We start from the raw sequence: 6000 nt of genomic DNA, 5'->3' as shown, positions 1-6000 counted from the left end.
CCTCCTCCAATTTTCTTGGACTCCATAAGCTCCTGAGGGGCCAGTAAAACCTACAAGGGCAAGAGGGGCCCCAAAGCAGGCTCAATCTCCACCCAAAGTGTGGGAAGTGGTTGAGGTTTGACTGGGAAAACAAATGTTAATGTAACATTTTTGGCACCAACGACATGCCCCAAAACAATTACATTCTAGGAAAAAGTAGTGCTGGAGATAAGCATGAATTAAAGAAAAACAAAGATGCCTGCTTTTAAAGGAAATCAGACACGGGTCACCGAGTCCTAGAAGCCCTGAAACGATTTCCCTCGGACACCTGGGTAAGGATCTCAGCACCAGCACTCAGGTTTGGGAACCAAATTAACCGTCACTGGAAAATTGGCATTTCAGGGAAAGTCCCAGCATGCGAAGTGTTCTGTCCTGATTTCTGTGCTCCAGCTGCAGGCTAAGAGAAAGAATAGGCAGTAATTCACGACGTACCTGAGACCAGCCAAAGACCAGTCCCCGACACCCCCGCCGTCTTCCAAAGAGAGAAAAGCAAAGAAACAAAACAAACGTTAATGATGAACAAGACCAGGGAACGGCCCCCGCAGCTCCGGAGCCCAGGCTTGCCTGGCCGCCGGCAGGGGCCGCTGCAGCCCTGGGAGCTGAGTCGCTCCGCTCCGCCCCGCCCCGCTGCCCCCTCGACGGTCCCCGCGCTAGGGGCACTGCTGCCGCAGTAGCCGCTTCCAGCAGGTGCGTCTCCGCCCCGGCTGGGGTCCCGGCAACCTCGCCCAGCTCCCGCCGGGGAGGGATCCTGGCCGACCCGCGCTGCCGCGGGCTGCGCGCCGGGACGCCTGCGGACCCAGGGCGGGGGTGGAGCGCGCATGCGCTGCCTAGTATCTTTTCCCCCGGGTTCCGAGGTTCCCTGCGTTGGCGGGGGTTGGAGCATTGGGGGCTTGGGGGCGGTTGGAGGGTTGGGCGCGGGGCCAGCCTCCGACACTCCCACGTGCGGATACCCGAGGCCCAGTGTCCTCCCGCCCAGCACTGGGGCTGCCGCGGCCCCAGACGAGGGAGGGGGTAGGAAACAGGGCTGGAAAGTAACGCGGCGGGAGCTACTGGGCCTGGTGGGCCGCTGTGAAGGGGAAGCCCTGGGCCCTTTGTGTACAGTGACGCTGGTCACTGCAGCGTCCAGGGTGGCAGATGATGGGGTCTTGGGGTTAGGGTGGTGACTTTGGGCGTCGGATTCGGGGCGTAGTTTAAAGGTACGGCTGTGAGGTCTGTGACCAGCCTGGAAGGAGAAGCCAGGGCCCAGGATGGTGATTCCCTAAGGTTTGTGGGTTGAAGGTCTGGGGAAAGCTGCGGAGCTCGTGCTTGGCTGTGTGACTGGGAGCTGTCTTTTGGACAGAGGAGGGGGAAGGCCGGCTGGAGCCCTGGGAGGATGGGGCATCAGAGAGCTAGACGGAAAACAGGCGAGGGTGTCTTCTGAAAGTCAGGAGACGCAAGAGTTTCCTGGAGAGGAGAGGTGATCAGGTGGGTCGGAGACTGGACATAATCAAGGTTTAGGAAGGTGGAGGTAGACGGTGACCTTGACAAGAGCATAGGTGGTAGAGGAGGGAGGGGAATGAGTCTGCCAGTGTTGGTAGCTGAGGACTAGTGCATTGCATTAATTTAGCTTGTAGGTGTGCAAAAAGTATTTATTGAGTGCCTATGTAAGGTTCTGGAGTTCCTTTGCGATATACTTATCATGTACTTTATTTTTTGTAAAAAATTTTTCTTGCATTCCTAGTATAACCTGTCATTTATTATATTCATTTATTGTATTTTTCAGTAGGTTGCCCCCCCTTTTTTTTTCACAAGAGAACATACATTTTTCTTTTTTTCTGATTCCGCAGGTGAGTTTCAGGTTTCATAAGAAAGGCTGGATAAACAGGGGACTGCCATTCACCCAGAGTAATGTCAGTGTTTGGGAACCTCTTCTGCCCCCTCAGCTCCCAATGACTGGTTTGATGAATGAGTTTGTTTCCTCCCCTGGGGTTTGTCTTCCTACCCTGAAGGTACAACCAAGGCAGAATAATTACCTAGGGCAGTTTGCACCCCTGGGGTTTTCTGGACCAGACGACCTGAGTTGCCTTGCTTTCTGTTGCCTTGCTGCCTTTCCCTTTTCTTCCCGAAACTTGCTTTTGCACTTGGACAGGGTTGTAAGCATGTGGAAGGTAGAACACTGCCCACTCGACTCCTGCAGGAAAGGAGATAGATGTTCGAACACAGCCCTTCCAATAAATACTTTGTGCTTGTATCTTTAAAATAGCCTTATGTTCTAAGTATTTCCGATCTTGGAAATAAATTTCGGGTGGCACTGACCAAAAATGTTGTGAACAGTTTGTTTTCATTCTCTGCTTTGTCTTCACATTTACAGAGACTCTTGCAGAACATCTTGTAAATTAATGGAAAATCTAGCAAAACAATTCCCACATTCATTTTTTTTTTAAAAAGTGTAATGTTGACTAAACGAACAGGCAGCAGAATAGATTTTGTAACCAGGAGCCCCAAATTTTCTCACTGATTTGTTCATTCATGACATCAGATAGACAAAGAATACTTAGATTTCACTAATAATAAATTAGTGCGGTAGATTCGAAATTTAAAAAAATACACATTTAGAAAGTATTTTTGAAGTCATACAATCCATGAGTGTGTGTATGCATGCATATGTTATATATAAAATACATATATATATGTGTCATCAGACATACTTCACACAAGTACTAAAACTATCTTTCTACAAAACACTCGTTGATTGCATTGCCTAGGCAAAACATCTAGAAACTAGTGATTTTTGGAAATGTTGAAACATTACTTAATAACACAAACATTTGAGTAGAAAAACTTAGATGAAAAATTAGTAACATTTTACCCAGAAAATACAAGTCCTAATCTTGTCAATTCTACAATTAAAAATCTCTTAATATTCTCAAATATTTGACAACTCTTCATAATTAGCAACAAATTCAACACATGTTCAGAATAGAATGAAGTTTTGCCTTCACTTCACAGCTATCGAGAAGACCAATCTTTTAGATCCTCATGTAGAAGAGCTGTATGTACAGCAGTACAGTCAACTGCTTTACGTTGTTTCCTCTATTGACATAAGAGCTTCCAAACCTGTAGTGAATTTTTACAAGAATTTATTTGAGCCTAAACTGACAACATTGCCAGAAAGCAAGTTCTCATGCTCTGGAGAACAAGTTTTGCAGTTTCTTTTATGCATTGAAATTAAGGAGGGAACTAAGGAAAATTACATGAACAAGATTACGTGATCACTGGATGGTGATCACGTGCTTATTTCAGAGGTGTGTTAGCCTAGATGCACAAGAACAGTGGGCAGGGCTTGCTTAAGGCAAAGATAACCCTGTATGAAAAAGTTACATGCTTGCAGTGTGACTGTCCACCATGACTTGTCCGAGTAGGAATTTATGATCAGATCACCCTGTGAGGTCACTTTCCTAGATCCCCTTTTTCGTCCACACCTCTGCTGACTGGATTTTAAATCTTTAAGTTCTTTCAAATTCTTTATGACTTTTAAAATCCTGCCTTCATGTCTGAGAAAAAATATGACAGATTATTCAGGAGTTATCCAGAATTCTTTGACAATAAATGTGAATGTTTGCTAACATTTAAAATCAACAGAAGCCCTGGCTGGTATGGCTGTTTGTTGGAGTATTGTCCCCTATACCAGAAGGTTGGGGGTTCGATTCTGGGTCAGGGTGCATATGTGAGGCAACCGATCAATATTTCTCTTTCACCTTGATATTTTTTTCTCTCTCCCTTCTCTAAAGTCAATCAACACTTAAAAAAAAATTTAAATCGACAGAAGAAGAAAAGAATTTTTTGGATCAAATTGATATCTCCAAATTAAAATATTAGCAACAGTGGACTCACACAACTTCATCTTTGATAGAAATAAGTAAAGATAATATAGAAAGCTCAAAATGATAGCACAAGTAACCTTATGCAACATGTAAGGAGCTTTTAGTACAGGTAGAGACTGTTGGGTACTTTAATCTTCACAGTTCTCAAGATGTGAGGGTTTAACAACATCGTCTATGACAATATCTTAAAGCCTCAAATGGATCTGAGAAAAACCCCTTTTCTTGATAATTATCAAAGCTAGGTGATGAGAAAATAACTTCTCTTTTCATACATGTTTAAATTTTTCCATAATTAAAGAAAACTATAGTAACACCTCACTTGTCTATTACTGAGGTATTCCAAATAATTAGTTTTTCCAAACGAATTGAAGTTTGTCAAAAGCTGATCATGCCTGTGCTGGTTGAAAACCATGCCAAGCTATTATCCCCCACGCTTCCTTTAAATAGGGCACTGGGGTGATTTTCACGATGGTCGGCATTCCAATGTTCGAGTCTACAAGCTGCTCCCCAGGGTGGCTCTCCTGGGCTGGGGGGGCATCTGGGTCTGCCCTCCTTCTCCCGCTGGCACCCCATCAGCCAAGGGCCTTTTTTTGGCACTCCCTTTGGCTCTGACCTGCATTCTCTGAGGAAGTGACTCCAGGCAGCCAGAGGGGCTCGTCCTCTGAGGTGTTCCGGAAACCAACACTACACCATTTTTCTCTTTTGCAGTATCATCCACTTCTTGCCCAGTTTTTTTGGTTACAGCAGAGACAGATTACAATGAAAATGTCATGTGTTTAAGTGAGGTGTATTGAAGTACAATTTATATACTGTAAAATTCACCGTTTTTTATTGTAAAGTTCTACGAATTTTGAAAATCACCGCAGAATAAAGACAAAGAATTTTTTATTGCTTTAACGTTCCCTGGCCCTCCCTGCCTCCTCCCCCCCACCCCCACCCTGGAAACCACGGCTGTGATCTCTGTACCTACAGTTTTGCCCTTTCATAATATCATGTAAATGGTCTCAAACAATGTGTAGCCTTTTGGGGTCTGGCTTCTTTCACTTAGCATAATGCTTTTCTCATTTCCTTTTTTCAAAGAAAACTTTATCTTGAAATATTTTTAGGTTTACAGAAATGTTACATGTACTATTTGCCCAATTTCCTCTGAAGGTAACGGCTGAGGTAATTCGAGTACAACGGTCTGATCTAGAACACGTACAGTGGTGTAGTGCTAGCAGCTAACGTGCAGGCTTCAGACTTTGCCAGTTCTCCCTGTGACGATCCTTCTCCTGTCTTGACTCCAGTCTGGGATTTCACATGCCATTCGGTTGTCCTTTCTGTTTAGTCTCCAACCTGGGGCAAGTCCCCAGTCTTTCTCTTTCATCCTTGATCACTTTTTTGAAGAGCCAGTTTTGCTGTGGAATGTCCCCTTCATTGGGGCTTGTCTGATGTTTTCTTATAATTAAATCAAACTAATGCATTTTGGGGGGAAAAACGCAAGTGATATTTTGTCCTTCTTATTGCATCGTATCAAGAATTACATGAAGTTAGTATGCTTATTATTGGGGATTAACTTTGACATTTGGTTAAGGTAGTCTGCCAGATTTTTCCACTGCAGGTTGCATAATACTTTATTTATTTATTTGATTTTGCACAATACTTTAAAAATTCATCCACGTTGTTTTATGTATTAGCAGTTTGTTCTTTTTATTGCTGAACAGTATTTCTTTGTATTGATGGACCACACAATTTGTTCACCCATTTATAAGTTGATGGACATTTGATTTGCTTCCAATGTTTGGCCTGGCACTATCTAATAGGCCTTGGTATTCTCCTGTGGAATGTAAATAATTTTACAAGACACCAACCTCAAGCAAGGCTAGCCTGTGACCATGATGAACTGGGACACAAATAAGACAACTGCATAATAGGTCTAAGCCTAGATAAAAACAAGAACATGTCTTAACCACAAAAATGACAAAACATCCTCTTATCCTGGCTAATACCAGGGCCTGCTGTTTATGAACTAATCACAGCTCCAGCCTCACTTCACTCCTTTTACCTTTTAGATCAGATTCACTAAAATATTCAGTCAGGGTGTCCTGTTTCCTGACAG

General features: G+C 43.9%; 1 protein-coding gene across 2 annotated transcripts in view; it reads left to right on the top strand.

The window, feature by feature from the left end:
* The first annotated feature begins 590 nt into the window (after positions 1-590).
* Positions 591-6000, top strand: part of SIRT5 (sirtuin 5) — a 31581-nt gene continuing 26171 nt past the window's right edge. Inside the window, exon 1 of one of the 2 annotated variants that reach the window (XM_053920990.1) lies at positions 591-726. The gene's annotated coding sequence lies outside the window, so the exon portion shown is untranslated. Of the gene's footprint in view, positions 727-941; positions 1303-6000 lie in introns of those variants that run through there. The other variant, XM_045199557.3, reaches the window with a different exon arrangement.

The sequence above is a fragment of the Desmodus rotundus genome, chromosome 3 (genome assembly GCF_022682495.2).
Source record: "Desmodus rotundus isolate HL8 chromosome 3, HLdesRot8A.1, whole genome shotgun sequence".
Classification (NCBI taxonomy): domain Eukaryota; kingdom Metazoa; phylum Chordata; class Mammalia; order Chiroptera; family Phyllostomidae; genus Desmodus; species Desmodus rotundus.
The sequence above is the reverse complement of the archived record's forward strand: the minus strand, read 5'-3'. Positions and strand labels throughout refer to the sequence as shown.